The following is a 27,262-nucleotide window of genomic DNA, read 5'->3' as shown; positions in this document are numbered from 1 at the left end:
GCTGAATGGTCCTTGCAGCAAACATCAGGGAAGTTAAAATCACCCACAACAACCAGGGCCTGTGGCTGTGAGGCCACTCTCAGCTGTCCATAGAAGGCCTCATCAACTTCCTCAGCCTGATCTGGTGGCCTGTAATAGACGCCCACAACAGTGTCACCCCTGCCAGCCTGCCCCTTGATCCTGATCCATACACTCTCAACTCGCTTGTCATCCACTCCTGGGCAGAATTTAGTACATTGTAGTTGCTCTCTCACATAGAGAGCAACTCCACCACCATGCCTGGCTGGCCTGTCTTTCCTGAAAGGGAAAGACCATGACCATGTTCTAGTCATGTGAACTGTCCCACCATGTTTCTGTAATTGCCATCAGATCATAATCTCCCGACCGAACATAGGATTCTAACTCCTCCTGCTTATTCCCCGTGCTGCGCGCATTGGTGTACAGGCATTTCAGGGAGCGAGCAGAGCACACCAATTTCTCCCTAGGGGCATAGGAGGCCACCCGGTCCTCATGAGTTTTAGAATGCTGCCCCACTGGGACAAGCCCAGCTACAACCCCATCCCCCTTCGAGCCTAGTTTAAAGCTTTCCAAATGAGCCCAGCTAATTCCTGCCTCAGCATCCTTTTGCCCCTGCGAGATAAACCTTTCCCGCGTGACACTGTCCGGACTGGTGTCTTATAAAACCAACCATTATCAAAAAATCCAAAGCCCTGCCTGTAGCATCAGTCTTGGAGCCAACCATTTAGAGACTGAATTTTCCTATTCCATCCCACATTGTCACTTGAAGATGGAAGGAGTGAAGAGAAGATCACTTGAGCCCCTGAGTCTTTCACTATCCTTCCCAAGACCTTGAAATCATTCTTCATTCCCCAAATGACCAGGTACCCATTGTGGTAGCAGAAAGAGGTGATGTAGATCCCAGGAAATGAACTTATGCACAAAACATTGCAGGTTTTTTTGGTAGTCATGTTAATTGTTGTCCAAAGGTGGACATGAGCATAGTAATGTGCTCAATAGGATCTCTCCTCTGGACGCCAGTCTGGTTCAATGAGTCCATATGAAAGCCACATGAGGCAATATATGTATAGTACAGACTGAAACTGCTGCTGAAAGTGTCCTTTTGCCCTCTGGTTAGGATGAGCCTGCTCTAGAGCATAAATGGTAGTAACAGAGCAATTTCAGAGCTGAGGGGCTGTGACTAGTTGTCAGCATTGTGTGAAGATGAAGAAAGTCCTGCAGAACTGATGTAGCTTTTAAAGTTTACCAGGGGATATCAATAAACACTGCTAAGAGATGCAAAGTAGTTCCAAGGGAAATGCTCTTTCAAGAGTATAGCAGCAAGTCCCACACCAAAGAACACCCTTTTTTCAGCAGAGTAACAGAGTCAGGCCTAAATAGATCCTTGAACAAATATTAAGATAAAAATAAGGACATCACAGAGAAAAATTGTCAGTTCTGTTTCAGAGTTCCTATACAACATGTTGACACAACATCACAGTATGGAAGTTGAACTCAAATTATCTTGGAAGGAAGAAGATTCATGTATTATTTTGTATGTGTTTAGTGACTCAGATGATGACTGCAAATCAGTCAGATATGCTTGAGCTCTTCTTGCATTCAGCAATAGCATGTCTTGCTCAGTATCTCAGAAAGCTGAAACACAGGGCTAATTAGGACAGTGCTAATGTAATATAGTGGACTGTATAAAGTAGTGTGTTCCCTTGGAAATGCCATACTTGAAGCACTTGAAAGCAAGTAACCTTAACATTTAGGCAAAGAGAATGCAGCTCTCACCTGCCCTTTTTCAAGCTTGGCAAATGCTGTGCAAACACCAATTTCAGCAAAAGTTTTCATACCAATGATCATAGTTCAAAAGGAGTGAAATAGCCCACCAAGCATGTGCCATGAAAATCCCACTTGTTCTGCTGTGTTCTTATTGCAAACTGCAAAGAAGGAATTTGGGGATAAACCCTGCTATCTGTGTTCCTCCTTCTGTTCTGGATTCATGAAGTCATGCCTGGATAACTGATGCCAAGAAGAGTTTGGGCAGTCGATAGTTGTCTGTATTGTCATCACTCAAAGCTATCTGGGCATCTGGAATTCCCTGCCACATCAGCGAGTGCACATGCGTGAGGAATGGACTCAAACAGGAAAACCACACATCTGAACCAAACAAAACTGATTGTCAGGAGAAGAATGATGTACAGTATCATTTGAACAGAGATTCTGAAGAGGAGAATTATGATATTAAAAATTTTAGAAACAGTAGTTCATTCAAAGAGGCTTAGAGCAAATCTAACATGCTTTCATTAAAGAAAAACATGTACTTACTTTCTTAACATTTGAAAAATTATTTTTGCTTCTAGTTCCTGAATTGCTGTAAGAATATTGGTTTGATAATACATATGTAAAGCATAATTATGTAAAATATATTTGTCAGAATTTAGGAAAGTACTGTTATTAAATATATAATCACATCTATTAAGTTAACTGGTGAGCAAAAATTGTTATGATTTTGGAGTCTATGGACAGAGAAATCTGAAAAATTAAATCAATGAGAAAAATCTTAGGTGATGCCAATAACATATTTCTTTCCATGTTTCCTTGACTTTGAAGAGAACTTGGGATAATCTAGCAAGTTCTCATGGCTCATGGTGAGACATTGATGATAGACTATTACAGACTAGAGGTGGATTAAATTTTTAGTAAAGTGGAAAGGAATTACCAGAATTAAACTAAAATTGAAAAATTGAAATCTGGTAAGAGCCTGATCAAAGAAAAAACACTGCTTTTTGCAACCAGAATAATTTTGTGTGACTTGGGATGAAACTTTTTTTTTGTTTTAATATTGCTATTATTTTGTAAAATCTTTCACTCCTTTTGTTAAATGTTGCTAGATTTTTAAAAAAGAGCGTACAAGTTTTACAATGAAAATCCTAAGCTTCAATGAGAGAACAATATGTGTAGGGTTACCTCAGGACTTTCTCTATCTCCTTGTCTCCTGCTCTCCCCTTGAAGTGATGAAACGCAGAACAGGAGACAGTAGCTGAGGCAGCTAGTCAATAGGAAACCCTCCACACACCTCTTTTCCTAAGGGGAATTCTGATCACAGGGAGAAAGTGGCCAGAAAAAAAGTTGAGTCCTGTCTGCGTGTAGCTGAGGTGGTGGTTTGCAATGATCCTACAAGTCTCCCACAGCATCCTCACAGCTAAATTGAGGGAGTGTGGTCTGGATGAACAGGTAGTGAGGTGGACTGTGAACTGGCTGAAGGGAAGAAGCCAGAGAGTCGTGGTCAATAGGACAGACTCTACTTGGAGGTCTGTATCTAGTGGAGGGCTTCAAGGGTCGGTGCTGGGGCCTGTATTATTCAATATATTCATCAATGATTTGGATGAGGGAATAGAGTGTACTATCAGCAAGTTTGCTGATGACATGAAGCTGGGAGGAGTGGCTGACACGTCAGAAGGTTGTGCTGCAATCCAGCGGGACCTGGACAGGCTGGAGAGTTGGGTGGGGAAAAGTTTAATGAAATATTATAGGGGCAAGTGTAGAGTAGGGTAGGAACAACCCCAGGTTCCAGTATAAGTTGGGGAATGACCTATTGGAGAGCAGTGTAGGGGAAAGGGACCTGGGGGTCCTGGTGGACAGCAGGATGACCATGAGCCAGCACTGTGCCCTTGTGGCCAGGAAGGCCAATGGTATCCTGGGGTGTATTCGAAAGGGCGTGGTTAGTAGGTCGAGAGAGGTTCTCCTTCCCCTCTGCTCTGCCCTGGTGAGACCACATCTGGAATATTGTGTCCAGTTCTGGGCTCCTCAGTTCAGGAAGGACAGGGAACTGCTGGAGAGACTCCAGCGTAGGGCCAACAAAGATGGTTAAGGGAGTGGAGCATCTCCCTTATGAGGAAAGGCTGAGGGAGCTGGGTCTCTTTAGCTTGAAGAAGAGGAGACTGAGGGGTGACCTCATTAATGTTTATAAATATATAAAGGGTGAGTGTCACGAGGATGGAGCCAGGCTCTTCTGGTGACAACCAACGATAGGACAAGGGGTAATGGGTACAAACTGGAACATGAAAGGTTCCACTTAAATTTGAGAAGAAACTTCTCAGTGAGGATGACAGAACACTGGAACAGGCTGCCCAGGGAGGTTGTGGAGTCTCCTACTCTGGAGGCATTCAAGACCTGCCTGGACACATTCCTGTGTAACCTCACCTAGGTGTTCCTGCTCTGGCAGGAGGATTGGACTAGGTGATCTTTCGAGGTCCCTTCCAATCCCTGACATTTTGTGATTCTGTGATTCCTAGGGCAAGGGGTCTCCCTGTTGTGCCATCCTTCTGCCTGGCTCCTCCATACTCCCTGGCAGACGCCACATTTACTGCCACATGTAAGAGATGCTTCACCTTCTTGCCAGAGGGAGACATTAAAATGAGTGAAATGAATGTGCTTGAGATTTGTAAAGGGGCCTATTTAAAAGAAGCATGATGATAATGGGGCTGCTGGGCAGTGAGTGGAGCATGGATGGTTCCCACCAGAGAAGTTGGAGTTGGCAGCTCTTGGAGGCCTCTGCTGGGCTCCCACGCTGGCCAGGCTCAGCAAACTGTCAGACAGCCAGGCTGATTGACAGGGTAATCTGTGTCTGCTGCTTTACGATATGGGTTTTACACCAGATACTTTCCTGGGGTCTTTTCTGCAGTGACACTCATGTCCTTGACACATGGCTGTCGCTATAGCTGGGTGAGTTGTGGTGCTTGAGAAAACAGCCCTGGAGTGACAGCACGAGGACGTATATCCTTCCCTGGTTGTATGTTACTGTTTTATGGAACTGTAAGAAATCGCTTTTCCTCTTTTGTGAGGAGGTAAGTCAAAAGTTGGCGGGTGGGTTTTTTTGTTTGTTTTGTTTTGTTTCCAGATCAAACTAACTCTCCAAGTTCTGCCAGAGGAACTGAGGTGAAAAAAGACAAAATAAGGCTCCTGATCTTGTTATGCTTTCCATATACAGAAAGACAGATGAGTGATAATGTGAAGAGAAAGATTCCTGCTCATTGTGCATCTTAAAGGTCAGCACCCCTTACACTACATCACTCCCTCCTACTGTTATGTGGTCAAATAGTTCACACAAAACCAGGAGACAGGCCAGAGCCAGATGATGTAGATTTGGAGCAAGATTTCAAAGGCTCCAAAAATCAACTTTCTCACCAGCTCTGGGCTTAAGTTTGAGCTCACTGGGAAAATAAAGTTCATCTGCAAAAACTCCACATGGGGTGTGAGACCTGTTTCATGCCCTCGAATGTGGGTGGTGGGAAAGAGTTATCATGTCAGATTTTGGCCATCTTTGATTCTAGCAAAACTGGATGTTGTTTTTGTTTTAATTCTGCAGAAAGAAATTTAAGACCCAGCTGAACTCAATGACCTGTAGCTGCAGTTTCCAGAGTGTCTTCTGAGTGCATCTGCCTAAGGAAGCACTGCACCAACTGTCAGGTAAAACTAAAATATTTTGCTCCTCATGAAATACCACATCACGTCATTAAATGTGTAAGGAGAAGTATGTATGCAGCTGACTGATTAATGAATAACTGATAGTCAGTTCCATCAGAGTATCTTCAAAACCATGACAATATTTTCTCTTTCTTCTTCAGAGATGTTTTCAGGCTAGGATGGAAAAAGAAGGCATAAGCCAAATTAAGCCTGTGTTATCTTTTGCATGGCTAACCAGACTTGCTTGCTGCCCTTCTACTTGCACACTGAGGTCTGCAGCTTCCCTTGTCCTCTTCGTACAAGCTAGGGACCTACATAAAAAAACGTCCTTTCTGAAGAGCCACCTCAAGGGATGGCAGTAATGTGCAACCCCCATATAATCCTGTGTGGTGATTTCTGGTAGCCTCCTTATTGTGCAGGTCTTCAGACTAATATCTTGTCTCACAGTTCATATTGATACATTTAATTTCTCTGTGAGGTGCTTGGGCCAGATTCTTAAGTGGTGTAAATCATGATGGTGTCATTAGCCATACTGACTTCAGCAAATTTGTGCTGATTAAGAGCAGCTGAAGGACCCCTGTTTCTGAATTCCTGGACATTTTTCTAACCTATTGCTTAGAAATGGATATAGCTGAAATAAATAAATAAATGCATTAAGTCAAGAGTATTATAGGATGTGGCTCTGTTTCCATGGAAACTTGATCTTTTTCTTATCCAGTTCTTTTTTTCTCTGTTAGCCAATTTAACCTCTCTATCCTTCTATTAAAACTCTTCCTCATTAAGCACAAGGTTGCAGGGTTTTTGCTAGAGAATGTGGGCAGAGAAATATCAGTTTTTGCATCTGTTTGGTGAATTAAAAAAAAAAAAAAAGGATCTGAGCTATAGGGAGTGTGGAGGAGGGTGAAGGTAGAGGGAAATATAATCATATTAAAAATAAAAATAGAAACAGTTTGGATAATCACTCCGTAAATTGGTAACAGGCACATAATCCATAAGTCAGTATCTTTTCTTCCTGTATTTGTTCCACTTTACATTACATTAAGAGATGCTTTGTCACTTAGGTGTACAACAGGGTACAGTTTGGAGTAATATGACACGATATTAGTTACATAATGGTATGTGACCAATAACATTTAAAAGCAGAATTTGCTGGCTGACTGGCTTGATGGGTTGGTGTTGAAGGGGGTGTTGGATATTGTGGCAGTTCTCTGCCTCTTTCTCATTTTCATTTCTGAGTCACTTTCTCAGCTGTGGTGACAGGGCTTTCACATTGAGAACTGCCAATAAAGGATTCAAGTATTTTCTGAAAGCCTCCTGCTAATTAATTCGTACTCTGAAATGCACCTGAATGACAATGAAGGCTTCTGAGCTATTCCTGAGTGCTTTCTTCTGGGCCTAGTTGCTCTTTCTCTTATAAATTTGGACATAGCTTTTGTCCTGTCTGCACTCCTTGTAATGTAATGGTGACATTTTTGAAGTGGTGACCCGACCCAGCCTTGGGAGCAACATAGTTTTTCTCTCTCCCTTTGCTTTGCAATTGCTGAGTAATGTAGTGTGGTCCGGTGGCAAGGTGTGGAACTTCCAGGCACGCAAGTGCCCAAGTCAAGAGATAATACAGAAAATTACATAAATATTCCTGCATTTTTGTCATCTGTGGCAACTAATCTTTTTTGAGCACACCTTATGTAAAGATACTGCTTCAGGAAGCTCCAGGTTGGTCCTAATCTCACTGTAGTCTTATAGGTCTTGCAAAACTATGATTTCTTCTGCGTAGAGAAGGGTCAAGCACTTTGACTGTGGGGGAGATCAGAGGGTGTGAAAGCTCCATAGGGGCAAAAACGTTTTTTTGATTTCCTGAAGAAACTTTAATCAAGCTTATGTGGTGTATGTAAATATTATTCCTGGTGAATTTTATTATACTAATTGTATATCTGAGAGAAATGCACTCTAACATGTCAAACAATGTCTTCCTTTGCACTTCCTTTCAAGCTCCCAACAACTGTAATTCCTCCTTTACATTGCCTGGTTTCAGGAAACGGCTTCCATGGAAGTTTAACTTCATGCACTTTCATGTTTGAAAATGCATTTGGGAGTTAGGAGGATCGAACACTCTTCTTTCCAGAGCTCCAGGCTTGCATTGCTTTCCCTGACAGCGGGGAACTGCAGCTGGTGGTTCCTCTTCATCATCACAGCGCTGCTGCCCTTCTTCCTTCAGCAACATCTCTTTCACCATCCTGTGAACCTGGTGGCCAGGAGGGAGCCAAGGCCAATCGAAGAGATTCAACCACACTTCTGTCTTGCTCACAGAGCAGTAGTAAAACTGGTTTACGTGTTGTCCAAGTGCTGATCAGGACTGCAGGTGAGGACCTCAGCCGTGGTACAGCCGCTCCTCTCACCCTTGGAAATCAGAAGAGCTGCGCATCAGAGGAGGGAGGTGTAAAACTAACCGAGCGTCTTGTGTTGATTGTGGCATAGTGAAGCCATGTTGTATGTGCACTTTTCAATCCAGGGGGCTCATTTGAAGCAGCCAAGTTGGATTTCAAAAAAATCTTCCAGGCTATGGCCCATTTGCCAGCCATATATCAGGGTGTCCAGCCCTGAGAAGGAAAGGCTGGAAACATCTTAGAGAGGCTAAAAGGTGAACAGCTTTTTGGTGGGCTGGAAGCAATTCTTGACACCTTCATATGCATCTGCCTCTTTCCTGGGATTCTGTATTTCTTCCCCTGTCATATAAGCAAATATGATCTGTCATATCGCTAAAACATCTTTGTCACACACTTTGCAACCTTTGTGTGACAAGGCCCTGCTTGTACCAGCAACGTTGTGATCAGATATGTTCTTATTATGGGATAGGATCTGTCAGTCATACAATGATAAGGCAGAAGTTCAAGTCCTTTGTGATAAGGCAGAAAGTCAACGTGACCTGAGAGACAAGAAGTTAGAGGAAGGGTGATAGGTGACATGAACTCTACAGTCAAATAGTTGGATATCAGTACTTGAGATCACTTACAAACTCTGATAAAAGCAACTTATGATGCTTGTCTGGGATAAATAAAAGCAGGGAGAACCTTCCTTTCCCATTGCCAGACATGATCTCCAGAGTCATTCAGTTCCCACAGAGATATTGATTTAATTAAATATGTATCACTTCCTCTAATTATTTCTTGGATAAACTTGGCAGAAGTAGGGGATGGGAAGGGGGGATTCCTCTGGGAACCACCAAACATGTTACTTACCTTTGCTTTTGCTTACTTTTCTTTGCCTAGGAAAATGTATCCTCTTGCAATCCTAGGGTGCCTTTGCTCTTGCACTGGATTTCCTTGCACAAGACTTCTCTCGAGAAGAGATCTTCTTTCAAGAGAAGATCTTGAGATCTCCTTTGAAGAAGAGATCTTTGTTAGAGGAGTGTGCTGTACCACCAGGAAAGTGCCCAATTATAGATTAGTGGATACAAAGGCCAGAAGGAACCACTTATCTGAGCTCCCGTGTAACACAGGGCATAGGACTTCATCCACTAATTTCTGCATCAAGCCCACAACTTCTGGCTGAGCAAGACAACGTTTTATGTATGCCCTGCGTTAGTGCTTTATTTCCTACAGTGGAATTGTTTCATGTGCTATGGATGCATATGCAACCTGCCCCTCAGGTAGTCACATTATCTGACAGTTATGTGAGGCTGATGGTGGGAGGACTGGTGATCTCTGGGCTGTGTCGCAGGGAGCTGGAAGGACGCTCTGACGTGATTCTGAGAACACAAGGGTTCCTGCTGCAGTAACCAGAGATTGGGAGCCAAGGCTGCAGACTAGGAGGAGCCTGATCCAGGAGGAGCTAGATTGAGCTGTCAAATTCACGTCATGTAACCACCGATCACCCACTAGGTCATTATAGAGTTTGGGGGGATTTATGAGGACAGCTCTGGGTTTTGATTCTTGTTTTCCATTTACTGTCATTCTAATTCTTATAGTGAAGAATTTTTTATTAAATGTTTACCGATTTTGAATTCAAGTATGCGTTCAGATGCACATTATAGTAGACTAGTTCTGAATATTGAGATGACAGCTCACACAAAAGTCAGGAAAAAACAGGTATATTTAACTCAGTAGTCAGCTGGATAAATTGTTAAGAAAAATATGCCTCTAATTTAATTGCTATCAGTAGCATACATTCAGGTCCCAGATGTGGTTTTATTTCTGTCTTTGTTCCAAATCAAGCTTTTATCTTTGTATGTCCTGGTTCGGCCTTTGTATTAAGCAAAACAGTGATTGCCATCTTCCCTGGAAAACAGGAGTGAGCACAGGTCCCTTTGTTATCAGTTGCTCTCTGCTTTCTTCTAGTGATGCCAGTTCTTCCCTGGGAGGGGAGTTTGCTGTGGAGAAAATGAGTCAAGAAGTGAGACTAAGTCACCAGCAAAAATATAGAGAAAAAAAGTGAATTTTAGTTTTGATAAGGAAATAACTGCCATGGATATTTCAACCGCCGTTCTGCAAGAGCAGCTGCTTCACCTCAGCCAACTGGGCTGCAGGTAGTTGAACTCCTCGTGCCTAATGCCATAGCTTTATGCTCTTGGTAAGGTCTCCTTTCTGTTGTAGACAGCTCTAGGTATGCTCACTTGGCCAGCATGGATATTAAGTTAGCAAGCTATGGTGTGGCTCAGGATGACACCAGAAGGGATCAGAAGATGCAGTGTTGGAAGACAAGATCATGAGCCTGTTGGTTTTGTGGAAGCAGCACTCTGGCAGGATATTAGACCACTGTGCTGTTGGCTGAAATGCTGAATGACATTCATTGTGCCCTTTGTTCAAGGTGTTTTCCTACCTGATCCCCAATCAGAAGTGCATTGATAAAGGAAAACGTGGACAATAGAATAGTAAATCTGCATTTTTCAAGCCAGGCAGTGAGAACTAAGAAGAATACACTCTCCTGTGTTCCTGCTAACATTTTTAAAATTAGCACTGCCTATAAAACAGCCTTCTGCGCTTGTGTCACTCTTCTTTCTCCACAAACTATTGCACACCTGAGTCCACTTCTTTCCAGCCTCTTGAAATCCAGGGAATACCTGACATCAGATCTGCATTAACACCATGTTTCATTTGCAGACAATGGTACTCGCCAGGTGCTTCACCTTCAACAGCCATCATTGCAGGGTTGCCAGCTACTAAAACTCATGGGGGGTTCTGCATTATGGTATCACTCTGAATAAAATTTATTTTTTTCAGAAATGACCTCTTCTATTCTACATGTGTGAAGAAAGTTTGAAAATATGAACCTTAAAGATGAAAAAAAAATTTTAAGAAATACCACATAAAATTTCATGAGATCACAGGATGCGATCAACGGCTTCTGAGCACTCTGTATCCACTGTGGCAGTGCATTATTAACTTTTCTTAGGTAGTCTTTTACTGCTTTTCTCTTTCATTTCCTGGCAGACTTCCATGTTGCCTTTTTTTGTTTTGTTAGACAATGCCAAGAGAGAAAAGAAGAGCTCTAATATGTGGCATCTGCTGGAATATATTATCAAACTAAAAAAATTATCATCTTAATAGCTACATTACGTAACAAACTTAAGAATTCTGTGTTGTGTTGACTTCATTATAATTAATCCAGGCAGAATTAATCGTGTTAGGTGTGCTGAAGATCTAGTGATTTTCGAATGACCGAGCAAACCTTAAGTTGACAAATGGAGTTAAATGTCCTCTGTCCCTCAAAATCCTCTATTTAGGAGAGAAACTTCTGCCACCCATCTTTGAAATGTCTGCAATAGTCGGAAGCTTGGCACTTACTTGTCTGCGTTGGCACATATGTAAAACCTGTTTATCCATAGCAACAAAAAATGATCATGGTAACAAATGCAGCTAAGCCATAAATGCACATTACATTCTGCTGCTCCCTATCCAGTTTGCCTTAAGTGACTTTTCCTTTTAATAGTTAGCATAAAGCTACCATATAGACTTTTAAGGAGGAGTAGCAGCAAGACACTTAGTTGGTCTACAAGATCATGATGGATTTAGCATTTATCCTTCCTATTAATTGCCTTGAATGGTAAAAGAAGGACCATGAGAATGTGAATATTTCTCAGCGAAAAACAGTTGGAATAATGTGCCAATTTAAATTTCTTTAAGAACACAGTTTGTGTCTTGCTCCAAAGTTATTCATAAGTGCCCACTAAGTTCATTGACAACTGCTATCTTATTCCCATTTTAATAAGAAAAGGTAGTCACGGACTTTTTAAAATAAAAGACAAAGAAACATATAAGAAGATCAATGCAGAAAGAGAAGTGAAGGGCAATACTGTAGCAATAGTTTCATCTATTTTAGTTATTAATGCACAAATGTCTTTTTCTTCTAAAAATTACAAAATGCTTTAGATAAATACTAAGAGTTATTTGATTATGGCATTCACTGCTTTCACTATGTTGCTTTCAAGCTCTCTGCATGAATGCCTGGTGTCAGGAGGATATAAATTCTAGCCTGTGGACCCTATGCGGTTAGCAAATCCAGTGGCTTCATCCCAGTCACAGCCTTTCCCAGGGGATCTGCACTGTCTTCCACTCTTGACTTGAAATAATTCATCCATAATGCAGCATTTCAGCTGGTTACACCACAGCTGTGGATCCATTCCCATCAGAAATGGAAAAGGAAAAGCTTTGCATCACCTTATATCCTAGTGAAGGGCTGGCTGCTATGCAGAAGAACAAGAAAAAGAGAATCCCTTCCACAAAGGACTTCATGTTGCAGACATGGGAGAGTAGTGTTGGGCAGGGCTGGCTGTACCAGGGAGTAAGAGACATTACTGTTCAAGGAGGAGGGCAATGCTCTGAGCCAGCCATAGCCCACCCACCATGTTTGTATGTCTCTGTTTATGACTATGAACCACAATTTTCTATCCTGCACAGTTGTGCCCACAATAGTGGGGTTGTGGCATATGATGCATGTCCACATGTTGGCAAAACTTGTGTTAAAGTGGGCTGCATTCCCTCAGCATGTCTTGCAAAACAGAGTTAGCTCCCTGTGGGGCACCCTCTGCTCCCCTTTAACAGAGACTTCATAACCGCAGCTTTAAATCTGCAGCAGGCAAACCTGAAAAGCAACTTCACCACCTCATTTCCCTAGAATCCTTACTATATTCATCCAGATTGTTATACTCTACACAACTGTGTAACCTACATAATTTTTCCTTAATAATTTCTTTCTAACATAAAGAAACGTCGCTCCCAAATTGACACACTGCAGCCAAAAATGAGAGAGGGTGAGAGTGATGAAGAAGCATATGACCTCTCATTGTAGTGTCTGCTCAGGAGAGAACCAGGAAAGGTCACAAGGAGCACAGAGGTAATAACAAGCCTCTTGAGGAAACTGGCCATACAGCCAAGTCACCAAGTGCCTTTTTTTTTTTTTGTTTTGTTTTTCTTTTCCTTTTTTTTTTTCACAACATGCAGTTATTTGCACTCAGAATGCCCTCTGCTTCTGGCATTTACAAACGCATGAATTAAGTTTGCTCAGACGTATCCAAAAATTCTGGATATTTATTGGCACCAACCAATGTGCAAAACAGACTTGGTATTTTTTCCTTCTTTCTTTCTTTCAGTGTACCTGCAGCTTCATTAGATCCAGCATAAGACATAGTAACATACTGCAAGCAACTGAATTATGATCAAGCTCGTAATAATAGCAGAGGCATCTGTCCGTGATGAGCAACAGGTATGTCAGCCCGCACTGCTTCTCCTGCTGAAGGAGAATTGTAACAGTGGGCAAAATGGAGGAGGATGAAGTAATGACAATTGTCTCTAAACTTTGACAAGAGAGTCAAGCGTTACTCCTATAGTTATTTATGATAGCAACACAGGTAGAGATGCTCTCATATGCCATAGCAGTTGTGTGTAGATTCATATTCGGAGAAAGGTCAGGAGTATTTTTACTAATTCAGATTTATCTATTTTAATTGCATAAAAATAAAGAGCTTTCCTTTTACATAATATGATACCAATTGTCTGTTTTAATGTGGAATATTAGTGTACAGTTGTAGGTAGCACGAAGAACCCAGTCTAGACAGCACTCTCTATGGAGACAAAGAAATTACTCAGATATTGAAAGTTGGGTTTGAATATTGCTGTGGATTGGGACCTAACAGTGTAACAGTAAGAAGACAGGAGACATGGTTTCAATCCAGTTCTGTTGTAAAATAGCTGAACTATCCCAAAGTGTTCTAGTCCCATTGAGAGGGTAAGAGCTATGAGTTTTCATTGCAGGAAATACTCAATTCATCAGAATGTATTTAGCAAAATAAGGAGTAATTGTGTTAAATCTTTATTCAGAGCTTCATTTTACCTGTTCTTAGATTACAACATGCTATAGGTGTAAAAGAAAGCAATATTTTCCTCTGAAAAATTAATTTCACTTAAGCCATAAAATAATTAGAAGCTCGAAGCAATTATAACACTAACCACCCATTCAGAAATAGTATCTCTAAACTAAATGCCTTCTTGGACATATATGGCCTGAGCTGGTTAACCTTTACACCCTGACCACATCACAGTGTTCTTGATCTGAGCACTGAAAATATTTTGTTGGCCCATCACTGTACTCGGAATGTTCCAACAAGTACTTTTTATTAATTCCTTTTCCCAACTTTGAAATAAGTGTCATGTTAATTTCCTGCATTCAAAAAAAATATTTTCTTTCCTGCATACCTAGCTCTATGCTTTCTGTCATGTAGCTAACATTACTGCTGATGGACAGCTTGAGCTCTTTCTTTCAAGCTAATGATTTCATTGTCTGAAACTCATGCTGGTATTTGAGACTTATATTTTAAATTCTGGAATCCCAAAATACCAGAAATACTAAGTGAATGTGGCCATGGCATTTTTTTTTTTCCAAAATAATTGGGAGAAAGGGAAGAAAACAGAAAAGTGAAGCACTTGTAGCAATAGATGTTTAAAAAAATCTTTAGAAACCAAATGTCAAGAGAAACAGCTAAGGAGTTTCTCCCTTCACTTAATTAAAGCAACAAAGATGAAAGAAGCTGCTGCACCACAGAGGGCTAGAGAGGGGTGAAAATGGTACTGCCTAGTGCACAGCCATGCCCTGGATTTTATGCCCAGATATCCCAGACACCTCACAAGAGAATCTGCCAGTGTTTCCAGGGCACTTTTGCTGCCAAAGCATGAGCATGGGCAGCAGGGAGAGGCATTTCTAGAACGGCGAGTACAAAATTTGTTCTGCTTGTTGCTTCGGCATTTTTTGAAGTCTCTCCAGAAGCCTCTGTGATGGATAGGAGAATAAAACTGAAGAAAGACTGGCTTCTGTCCTTTCAGGACTATAACTGGAGGCTACATGTGTGGGGACAGGAGCCCAGGCTGACTCATAAACCAGCTATTAAGTTACTAAGTCTTTCATGTCTGGTTATTGCAGAGCTGGAAGGACTGATATTAGTGCTATTCCTTGAAGACAGATTTAAGAGCCTTCACAAGCCTCACCATTTCACACAGAATGTTGTGCTAAGGCAGGGTCAAGCTTTATAAACGCCAGGTTCCTGGCACAAGTAGTTTCCTGGGTTCACTCACTCGCTCAGAGTCCAGGTCCTTGTTCTGGTGATGCTGTTATCCTGATTTTAGGCAAAGATCTCTGCGTATAAGGTGGGCTGCTCTCTAAGACCCATTCGCAGGGTCGGGCTCAAAGACCTATTGTTCTTAGCTTTTTATTGCAATTAGAGGTACTGGGAATTAATTAATAATTAAGAATTATTTAAAAAACTGATCCAAAGGTTTAAAAAAAAAAAAAAAAGAAAAAAGAAAAAAAAAGAAAATAACAACAAAAAAATAACAATGGAGGCACCCTCGAAGTCTTCTATCTCTGAGCTGTAGAAGCATGTGGCTGTTACATGGAGTATGTACAGGACCACAAGGCATCTGCTTGTCAAGTGGCACGTGCACCCACTGTCCTATAAGACAGGAAAGATTTCTGTTATGCCATTGGTTAAGGCATATAAGCATGTGAATTTAGGGAGTGAAGATGGTTTCTGATGAGCAGAAGACCTGTCTCAGGGTTCATCTGCTGCTGATTGTAAGTACGGTTGCAGTCTTTCCTCTTTTTTTCCCCTTTCTTTTCTGTGTATGTGCATGAGCAGCCTTGCTTTCATTACAGACTTCCTTGATGTTTATGCAGGATACATGTGTATTTCTATCAAGTCAGTTGTAATCGGGTGGAACATGCCCAACTTCCAAAAGTAAATACAAGCTGCCTACTACATCTATACCAGAATATAACATAGAAGCCAAATCTCATCTCTGTCCTTTCCTTGGGAATGATTAAAGCTCACTTGTCCAAGTCAAACTTTATGCTTAAAACACAGTGGTATATGGTGTTTCTATATAAGGAATATACTAATGTATTTTGTCATTCAGCACATGGTAAAACTGTTTAGTTCCCAGGAGAAATGGTCTGTGGGGGGGAATTACAGCCACACAAGTCCAACTGCATATATTCTCTGCAGTATGCTTCACTTCTCTGAAAGTGAAATAAAACCTACCGCAACAGTATCAATTTTTTTTTCTGCCTTGAAGGAAAAAAAAAATAAAAGTCCTGGTAGAAATTTATGGAGAGAAGGCACAGAAAGATGGCCAAGGAAAGAGTATTAACAGCATGCATGTATACTTATTAAATGTAAAGGAAGTGGAAACTGGATTAAGGGCATGAATTGGCCTCTTTGTGCCATCACTCACAGGGTGACACACAGGAAGATGGGTGGTAGTTTTGCTATGGGCTTTGATGGAGATGGACATCTGAGGGGAGGCAACTCAACCAGATTATACTGTGTCATTTGCACAAGGAAGCATTTCTGTGAGGCTATGCGGGGAAAAGTGGCTGGTCCGGGGGTACCAGCTGTTGGTACCAAGGGTGCGTTACTGCCAGGCTGTGTGCCAGCCTGCCTGCCTGTTTGTCAGCTCCTCTGCCTTGTCTTGCTGAGTACATTTATGTAGTCCCCAATACAGACCTCCAAACAGCAGTTAGCACAGACAAATGCACAGGAATAATGAGCAAAGAGTTCCAGTTAAATCCTCAAATATGTGTCCCTCAACTCCCTCCAAATGCTGCTAGACTTTCCCTTACCGGTACTTCTTGTTTAAAAGAGAGACGAGCTTTGCAGTGTCCAGACATTAGTGCTGAAGATATGCAGCCTTTTCTGTCTGTCAGCTAACGTGCTGCTACTCACTGTGATCTGCAAAAGGCCTACCTGACCTTACCTTGCCCTCTAAAATGCACAAAATTATCAGGAGACTATTCAAAATAGACTGCACAGTGCTTGTGAATCTGTGACAGAAGTATTTTATGCTACTTTAGGTGTAGGTCTGTGTGCCTTGGCCTCTTCAGTAATTACTGTTTAACTCTTTGGGGTTTGTCTCTGAATGGATCAGTTCAATGCAACAAGGAAGGGTGGATTATTCAAAAACCAAACCAGAAAGCAACAGAAATGCTTTAGGAAAGAATATTTGCTTGGTGGGGAGGAGAAGGCAAAGGAGAGGACAGTAATGAACTAGAGACTGAGTTTTTGATGTAGGTGATACTCCCAGGACCCCTTCCCAAGCTACCGCCTAGCTTCACAATGTTGCCAGGAGGTCATTAACTGGTTAAACAGACTTTTGGAGAAGGGGAATGAGGATGGCTGCTCCATGCAGGGAATATATGAGCCTGTGTTTAAGCAGGGTTAGCTGGGGGCCCTTCAAACTGCCTGGGTCAAGCGACACAGCCCAACTGCCTTCCCAGATGCACACAGTGGCAAGGGACAGGTTTGCATCCATCCCCATCCTGCTTGGCCTTGGGGAGGACGCCTCTGTGTTTGGGGTGGAGAGGAGCCATTTTGTACTTAGAGCAGGTCTGTAGACTGAAGAGATCATGACTCTGAGGCACAGACACAAATATTCACACATAACCTGTTATTTCATATGCAGCTGGGCTTTGCTCAGTCCCCAGGGGTGGGTTTTGGAGGCAGCAACCATGCGTGCAGCCTGCTCCTGGGCCCCGTTGCCTCTTTGCCCCCTCACTCACCTTTGCAGAGCTGCCTACAGCTGCTCTGAAATGAGAGCTTAACTCTTCACATGGAGCAGAGACATCCAGCAGCCATTTTTGCAAAGCAAGACAGTCTTTCCAAAACAAGCCAGCATTTCTTGGTCAACTGGATGGGTTGGGGCTCTGACCCTGCAACGTCCTTGTTGGACTGAGAGCAGCACATCTGTTCAAGCTTTCTTTCTCAGACCTGGAAAACATTTATCAACATTTCTCCCAACCCCCCTTATCCATCGTATCTCTGCCTCGCCTGCTGCCATCCTCACAGGACCGCTCCAGCCAGGGCAGGCATCCCTGTTGGAAAGCAATACTCAGAGAGGATATTGTTTCCACTTTGTCTTAAAAAAAGCTGTTCGTCTGTGTCCTACTCTGCTCAGCTCCAGATGGCTCATTCGCCTCCAGATCAGATGAGTGAAGGCAAACGTCCATTTTTATTCCATAGGTCCCCTTGTCTTTCAAGCTCAGGCAAGAGTTTAACCCATTCCCTTATGAACCAAATGCAGGATGTTAAATCACACAATTTGAAAACTAAAGTATTTCAAAATATTCTGAAATTCATTACGCTTAAGAGAATTTAATTTTAGGACTGTTACATTAATTACTTATTTTGATCTTGCCACTTCTCTTTATGGCAAATATTCCTGTCAGGATCATGCCGTACCACTGTTTTTTAAATCCAGCACCTTTCCCAGTTTTTTCTGTCTGCTTCTTCTCTTTCTTGTCCCTCCCAGTCTGCCTACAGCAATCACTTCAACTTCTACTCCTTTCCCAGTTACAGTCCTTCTCATCAGTGCCTCCTTAGTCCTTTGTGCAGCTCTCTGCATGTCTCCTCATTCCCTGTAATCCCTCTCAAGACACCCCTTGGCCCTTTCCTTGAGTAGGAGACCCTGTTCCTTCCATTTCACCCTCCATACCACCACACCAATACTGTGAGTCACTAAGGTTCATGTGTGAGTGTAATCCATTCAGGAAGTGGTTCTGATGTTAAAATGGGAACACTTTACAACCTGAGACACTTGCACTGGAGTTTCAGTTTGGGAGACCATCAGAAAGAAAAAAGCCCAGATGAAAAGAGCGGGTTTTGGTTTTGTGCCACACTTGTGTCTGACATTAGAAAGTTTAGAAGGGCTAAGATCAAGACCCAGACTTTCAGTTTTGAGCCAAAATCAGTTTTTTTTGGGCATGGATACATATTTTTAATTAACTGCTGGTTTAAACCAGTTTTGGTTTTGGTATGCTCAAAACAAAACGAAGTTTGAAATATCCACATTTCCTTGCTTAATGAAATTTCTTTCATAGTCTGAGTACTCCTGCTTCCTACTTCTTCTAGAAGCACTCTTTTTAGGCTGCAGGATTCTTAGATGTGTTTCCACATAATTTTCTGTGGTGCCTTTCTCTCACCTAGTCATGGTGCCACCACCAGTGGTTTCCTCCCCCTCAGTCCCTGCCCAATTTACTATTCCAGAACCATAGCTGGAGTGGCACATCCCATGTCTGAGAAAGATAATTTTGTGTGAAACAACCAGAAATTAGATTCAAAGTTTTCCAATTTTGTTACAGAGAAAGCATCTTTGTATATCTTAAGCCTCCACCCAGCTCCCTCAGTTTTCAGACACCACAAAAACAGGTCTTCCTCTCCACCCAATCAGAAAGATTGTCCTTCAGACACTCCACCAAAATAAAAGACAAGATGGAGCCATTTCAACATCTGAAAAAGCAACTTTCAAATTCCCTATAATTTCAAAACTTGCTTTGATTTCTAGCAAACTTCTTGGAATGGGAAGGGATAAAATGCAACAGAAAACAATCTAATGCAATATCTTTTCTGTGTCAGTAGCTAAGGGACTTAAAATAACATCAAGGTTTGATTTATGATAGTAAAGGTGATGAGTCTAAGAAAATTATCTGGATAGGGAATCATTAGAGGACATTCAGAGCTACCAATGGGATCTTCTTTTACCTATGTTTTCTGATAACATTTCAGAAATGCTCAAGAGACACAAGCAGCTCAAGTTTTGCATCTATTAAAGGATCTAACAGGCTCTGGCTAAATTATTATTTCTTATTTTTATTACACTATTGCCTAAATGTCAGATGATTCACAGATGTTGAAAAGAAAGGTACAGTCTTTTTACTCGCAGCATCTTTCCTACATTACAGGAATTTATAGCAGACATTTTGCAATCTGGGTTGCTGCTGAGGTGAAATTCCTACCCCCTAGATAGCTGCTGTTATACCAAGTTCCAGTCCATCACGTTGCGTGCCATGTCACGTTACATCATACTGTGCCACATGATATAATTAAGACCTTCCTTCCACGTTCTCTCTCCCAGTTGGTGATGCTTTCCCCCTGGGGAGCATCGGTTGCAGATACATCTGTGTGATTTAATACATCTGAGCACCTGGTGGTCCCTGAAGGGATTGCTGAGTAACACGCTGATGAACTCTCTCTGGATGCTGCTGTCACTTCAGCCGCTCTTGCAGCGCTACGGTCTGCTGAATAGCAGAAGGAAGGTCAAAGCGGAGGGCTTGGATTCCAGCTTTAAGTCCTGGGGATTGCACTTTCACTTTATTCCCCAACTTTATACTTCATCACTCATCACACAGCTCTCAGAGGAAAAAGAAGAAAAGTAGATTATACACTTTATAGAAGCAGCAAGTATATTTAGCTGCTGCTGATCTTGTAACTTTTGTTAGTTTGTATGTGGCCAGCCATCCATTCTTGCCAATTACCAATGCGGTGCTTTGACAATAGCGGAATGAGATTCACAGCTACGCTGTCACAGCTTGAGACTTTGCAAATGAACATTCATAGCATGCTTCTCAGCTTCCTTTTTATAGAAAAGTTGGCACTTACAATTACATACATTTTAACAAATACTCCTTCTCCATCTCTAGCCTCCAAGTTTGGTTCGTGATCCTGAGGGAGCATCCTTGCACTGCTGAACTTCCCAAAAATAAAATGAGAGGAAAATTATGTCCCCTCATAAGCAGGAGTAGCTAACAGAGGTTATTAAATGAAGATATCAGTCATCTGATTCACTCTGAAAAATACTGCTAATCTAAAAGTCTTATTGTTGGCATCACTAACTGCTTCTAAACCAAGAGAAAAGCTTTTCTAGCTAAAAAGTTTTTATTTCTTGAGGAAAAAAAAGGATATAAAACATTAACATAGCAAAAACTTCAAGGCAAGAGGAGAGTTCATTGTCTTTAGACTTACAGTAATTCCTGCTGAAAAGAAGGTGATAAGCGACCAGTGCTAATGGTCAGCAGGTAGACTTACGGTGCTGCAGGTCACAAGAGGTTAAGGTCTGTGTTTCTCTCAGGGCTGTTAAAGTGAATGACTCATTTATATCTCACGTCAATCTTAGAGTAGCCCAGCGCATATTTATTTCAAGTTTTATCTGAGTGCCAAATGCATTTTAGCTGAGTGCTATCTGTTAAATTACTTGAGAAAAAAGCCCCAACCCCCTAACAGGAGATGTCTGGGGATTTTTTTTATTTGTGGGGGCGGGGGTTGTTTCCGATTTTCACTAGAACACAGATGAGCAAAACCTTCTCCCTTTGTTTCAAGCAATTGCTTCTATCATGGCTATGTGGCTGGAGGGCAGGGTAATCCCTACTCCGTATTTTTATTTTATTGTTCCTTCCTTCCTTCCTTCCTTCCTTCCTTCCTTCCTTCCTTCCTTCCTTCCTTCCTTCCTTCCTTCCTCCCTTCCTCCCTTCCTCCCTCCCTTCCTCCCTCCCTTCCTCCCTCCCTTCCTCCCTCCCTTCCTCCCTTCCTCCCTTCCTTCCTTCCTTCCTTCCTCCCTCCCTCCCTCCCTCCCTCCCTCCCTTCCTCCCTTCCTTCCTTCCTCCCTCCCTCCCTCCCTCCCTCCCTCCCTCCCTTCCTTCCTTCCTTCCTTCCTTCCTTCCTTCCTTCCTTCCTTCCTTCCTTCCTTCCTTCCTTCCTTCTTTCCCATTTCCACAGATCTCAGTGTCTCTTCCCCTGTATCATCCCAGCATCAGACTGGGGCCCAGTTACTGCACCCCAGGTTCAGTTACAGCCTCACTACAGCCTCACCTCCTTCCCAGGAGATGTTGCCTCTTCCCAGGAGAAGCAAATAGTGTTTGTCGGTGGTGACAAGCCAGATTTCCTAGCTAAACCAAAGCAAACCTCCTCAAACCTTAATTTAAGAAAATGAGGTTGTAAGGTAAGAGAAGTCTTCATTGAGATTCTCCTTACTTGAGACCATTCATTCTGGAAAAAGAGGCAGAGGCAAAGCCTGCCTTCTTCAAACCCTTCACCAAGGTTTTCCTGCTTGCCCTCACCAGGCACTTTCTCTGTGGATCTACCACAGACACTCTTCTCTTTACAAAGATAATTTCATCTAATCAAATTTTATCTGGACAGAGCCCTTTAGCTTGTAGCTTTCAAAGGCAACCGGCTGTCCATGATAAATGCAGTAAGATCCTCAGGAGATTCTCTGAGACAGAGTTTTCCTGTTTAGGAAGTCTTGTTTTCTAACAGCTTGCCAACATAGTCATCCAGTGAATGGTTGAATTGTTCGGTTTTCATAAATGATTACAGATAAGAGCTATTTCCATCATATAAAAACACTACCTTGTGTCATTGATGTTACCGGAAATGAGGTGATAATGTCTGGTATGGGACAATACCCATCAGAACTGGAGACTATAATCAGAGAAATAAATGGAATTTGCTTCACCTAGAATAGTAAAATATCATTGAAGGTACAGTGGTGAGTCACAGTTTGTAAAAGGAGTTGGAAGTAAAAAGCAAATAATGAGGTGCTTGAGCATACCTTTATCTATCTTTGTTTATGAAGAAAAAGCTATCAATAGCATCATATTGATGTGCCAAATTATCTGAAGAAATCCCAGACATAAATAGTTCTCTAAGGAGGAAACATATTAATAAACAGTCCTTTTGAAAACTGAGTTAAAATACATTACTTTTCTAATTTTAAGGTGTATTCTACAGTCCTAATTCACACAAAACTCTTACTGGCATCATGGTTCCCCTGATAATAGATTGGAAATCACAATTCCTTCTTTTATTGGAGTGTTACAGATACGAATGCTTCAACAATATGACTCTGAGGTAGGAATGGACAATGTTAGAGTTGATGGAAAAACTAAATTTAAATAAATGTTATATGCCTATTATGTTTCTCATTTTCAGGTTTCAAAATAGAGTGCTTTCTTCCTTTTTTAAATCTGTATTGAAGTATATTATTCACAAAAAAAATGTTAATTCTCCCCCTTCTTCTGTCACTGAGACTAACAATATTAATATAATCTAAAGTTTTTTACTTTTAATCTCTTTTTTTCTTTTTTTTTTTTTTGAATGTTTACTCTTTTCAGCTATGGGACACAACTTTTTAAAACTTAGATTGCTGGCTGGGTTTTAAAAATTTCTTTCTCCTTTTGTTACTCTGTCTTTTCAGTCTTACTGAACTCTGGTGATTCAGAAAATGGGAGAAGAATTCATTTCTGTTCCCTCAAATACTTATAGTTACAAAAGAGAAAAATAGAATGAATGAAAAGTCTTGAAAATCTTGAAACCCATTGAAAACAGAATGCATATTTGATTTTTATATAAGAGATCTCATCTTAAAAAAAAAAAAAAAAAAAAGAGGGAGATAAAATAACATTTCTCAGCCAATCTCATTCTTGATACAATCTCATTTTATATAGGAAAAATTTCCAGATGACCGTTTTCTACTGCAACAGTTACTGGTTATAGGAATGACAGAACAATTGGAAGAGTGAAGCTTTAAACTAGTGTTCTTTTCTTCAGGGTAGCCTTGAAAGACTACATTCATCCACTTACGAAGGGTAAACAGATTTTTAGCAGATGACTAAAATATAATTTAATTTTCATTGGCATCGATAATAATGATAAATATCTTGATTCTCAGCTCTCCTGTAGTCATCTGCAAATACGGAGAGTAAGTAGAAAATACTACCAGACAGTGTAAATGGTTGAAAATTCTGTTTTGTTAACAATTTGCATATATTTTTGCTGAGCTTATATAACTAGAAATTTGTGTGACACAGCAGCAACGTACAAGAAATGCACAGTCAAACAAACTAGACAGCAGTATTGTCATCACATTTAATAATGTTTGAAGCGGGGGGGCTGAGGGGAGTCTGTTCTATTTCAAAATCATGTATTGCCATATACATATATCAGTATCTGCAAATTGCAGTTTCTCAGGCAGTATTATGCCATCTAAAGAGAGAAATGAAAGCAGCCTTTGCTACTAAACAGTCAATGGGCATGACAATAAGATTAGATTAAATAATTAATCTGCAATAATGGTATCTAAACAGGAAGGCACCATCAATTTGGCAGCTGAGGGGATGGTATTTATTCGCTAATGCTGGGGAAATGTTTTCATCATGGAAGAAAAACTAACCTTGAGATGAAAGCCGTGTAAGCTGTACACTTATGAGGACAGACTTTGGCTCAGTGTGTGGCAGCTAAATTCAGTGCAATTACAGTCCCACAGTCATGATTAGGTTTCCAATACAAAGCCTGGAAATTCAAAAGTTTCTATTTGGGGAGTCTTTACACATTACATTACATCTTCAGGAGCACGAAGGCATCTAAATGACATGTGTCACGGATTAGTTTGATAAGCCAAGCTGTTTTGGCTTAAGAAAGATCACTGATGCAGCTTCTCCCCATGTGCTGAAATCTGTGCTGAGCTTTCCCTTGACTGCACTGGGACAGAATTTCTCATGTTTCAAATTCCTGCTCTCCTGTGTGGTGCTGCTGCTGTCTCTTCTCTCAGCCTGTCAGCGCAGCATGTTTGTGTGTGGGTAGGTGCCACCATGTGATTTTTCTCTTGCCCTTCTGTGTCCGAAGCTTTAGGCACCATTGAAAATGCTACCGGATGGCCTGCAAGCCTCTGGCTGCATGTGTGTGTGTGTGTACAAGCATATATATACATGTGTGTTCGTTAAACATAATATGTATTTATGCCAGTGCCCAGGCAGCCAAAATAAATTGCGATTAAGCTCTATTCCCCTCTGAAATTTTTGTTTCAAAAGCAGGCTAATGTCACAATGAGACCTAGGTGTCTAAAGAGGCAGATGGAAGTCTTCTGGAATGACTTGCAATGAGAAAGACCTAGCCCAGTGCTAGGCTTTAGGATCTCTGTGCTTTTGTACAGTATATAAATGAAGAGAAGAAGGGAGACGAGTGTAATAATTTTTAAGTCTTGCTTTCTTTCTGCTAGTTCTAAGGAAAAATGATCTGGAATCTCAGGTCTGGTCCCTTCAGTTTAGTTGTTGAAGCACTACTTGAGTACTGAATTTTTAGCATTTGAATTTCTGACAGCTGTTAAAAGAGGTGCTATTAGAAATACCAGTATGAAAAAAAACAATAAATTGAACAAATATCTATATGTAAAACAGGCTCACTAAAAAGCATCCTTTGTATCGATTCTCTCTTTGGATAATGCTTTGTACATACTGAAGTCAAAGTACCACACCCTCTTCTGGGTTTTTTTGAGATAGGTTCTTTTTTTGGATGAAGAGCAGTATTTAAAAGTATTTATGTGAGCAAAGACAGAGATTTGTCATTAGTGAGATTTGTTCTAGAAATACAACACTAGTTCCCTAAATGTCTAATTCATAACTTAATTAACCTCTTATTTCACTTTAAATTGTTTGAAGCGTAAGAAACCTGGTATCTGACTTGCAGTCCAAAGAATTTATTTTTCCAGGTCATATTGTTAAAGGTTCTACTCTGAGATGGACTGAAAAGAAAGTCTGGTGCATGTGCAGACTAAGAAAGGACTGAAACTATTGGGATCCATGTCAAGGAGACACTAACCTGATCAGAGACTTTTAACAATCTTCTAAGGCACTTATCTGTATTTTTTGGAGGATACAAGCATCTAAAATTGTCCCTAAGCTACTTAGACTTGACAGTGCTGCAGATACTGAAACCTCTAAAAGAGTTAAGGCAGCTGAGGGAGACACTTAGCTGATCTGAGCTTCTCCCAAAGAAGCCCACCTCTGTCCTCCAGAGGGGAGAAATAGCTTCTCCAGGCTGAAACCAATCTTAGAAATACCTCTCTTCAGCAGCCTCAGGGTTCGCTGTTCTGCTGATTGTTATGTAGAAACAGAGAAAAACCCATGACATGTGTTTGAAACCAAGGCAGTAAACGTGCTCGCAAGCACACACCAATATCACTACAATTTTTGTCTCTCTCTCTATATATACATATGTATCTATAAATAAATTATTTATTTATTTATTACTTTATTTTCCCACGGGATAAACCATGTGAGAATACCCAAAATCTGTAGTAGGAAGCTAGAAAGAGGGTGACTTGGCAAGTGTTTACAGAGAAACACCGGCCATGCCCAACTTGAGACACCCAGAAGAGGTTTTGGTTTCTTGAGTCTAGGGATACGCCTTTGACTACAGTCATGGCGATCTTAGCAAGTAGTGTGGTGCAAATGAACTGGGTTTAGTGAGCAACATAACTGGTACTGCGACAGCAAAACTGCTTCAGAACCAATGCCATGACATGGACTTATGCCATTTGATTTTAATATATACAGTTTATTTTGTTATTGTGTGAACAAAAGAAGAGTGCAACTAAAATTTCATAACTAACCAATAAAAAATGAAGAGCTCTACAGAAACACGATGCATAAAAAATTAACTTCATGCTCATGTAGGCAAAACTTAATTACATAAGCTTCAAGTCTCATCAGAGTCATTGCTTAACTGCTCTTCCCAGAAACTAGGCTGACTCTGTAAACATTTCATATGTATCTTGTATTTTAAAAATATTTTAAATGTGGTAAACGTTTAAGCTTCAGAGAAAACTTGGTTTCTTTGTCCTGGGCTAAGTTTGCTATGAAGATTTTGTTGTATTGCTATTTAGACAGATGCTCTACAAATACAAATATGAACGAAATAAGACTCTTGAGCCCACAATTAAAATCAATGTAAACTGGCATTGCTTTACTAAAGTTAATCGGCGGCAGATTTGGCCTTAGTAGAAAAATTTGCTCTTGTCTAGTTTTGAAAATGTGATTCAACACGGTCAAGATCCTAGTCAGAAAACTGCAGGTTTTGGTTCTGGGTAAATCTGAGTACCTGCAAGAGAAGAAAATGGTCACCCAATTCAGGAGTATATGCTGATGTTTGGAGATTTTTTTTCTCTAGTGAAAAGCAGAGGCATTCATGGGCTCTGGATACTCAATGCTGTCAAAAGAAACTGTTTTGGAGAGATGTTCTAAACATTTTTAACATGTTGTCATTCAGTGTCCGCACAAACATTTTAGAAGCATACTTGTTCTGAGACACAAATAACCATCTCAAGAAATGCTACATGAAAATAATTATACTTGTGGGTCCGAAAGAATCCAGGATGTAATGACAAATATTTTTTTTTTGTAGTTAAAAACGAGAAGAAATAATGCTACATCTTTCACTGTCAGAATGATCAACTCATTACTCTTTCCTAATACTATACTGAAAGCAAAGAACTGGTTTTACTTCATTATCTCCAGTCCTGCCCATGCCTAAATAGAATTAGTGTTGAAGTAAAGGTGATGATAATTCTTGCTGTGCAGCAGTATGAAGATCTATCAGGGTGTCACTCCCACTAATAACTCCTCTGTCTGAGCCTCTCTTTTCTCTTAGGTCAGATTTTTGTAATAAGAACATTTTAAAATACTTTGTGTGTTTGTTTTT

At 41.0% G+C, this 27,262-nt stretch overlaps 1 long non-coding RNA gene across 2 annotated transcripts in view; it reads left to right on the top strand.

The window, feature by feature from the left end:
• Positions 1–27,262, top strand: part of LOC110357128 (uncharacterized) — a 301,741-nt gene that overhangs the window by 22,203 nt on the left and 252,276 nt on the right. For both annotated transcript variants that reach the window (XR_010470184.1, XR_002410580.2), the window contains exons 3-7: positions 4,997–5,054; positions 5,375–5,475; positions 10,689–10,823; positions 12,673–12,801; positions 13,058–13,170. This is a non-coding gene — a long non-coding RNA (uncharacterized LOC110357128). The remainder of the gene's footprint in view (positions 1–4,996; positions 5,055–5,374; positions 5,476–10,688; positions 10,824–12,672; positions 12,802–13,057; positions 13,171–27,262) is intronic.

This window comes from Columba livia, chromosome 2, assembly GCF_036013475.1.
Source record: "Columba livia isolate bColLiv1 breed racing homer chromosome 2, bColLiv1.pat.W.v2, whole genome shotgun sequence".
Taxonomy (NCBI): Eukaryota; Metazoa; Chordata; class Aves; order Columbiformes; family Columbidae; genus Columba; species Columba livia.
Note: the sequence above shows the minus strand (reverse complement) of the source record. Positions and strands in the feature narration are given on the sequence as shown.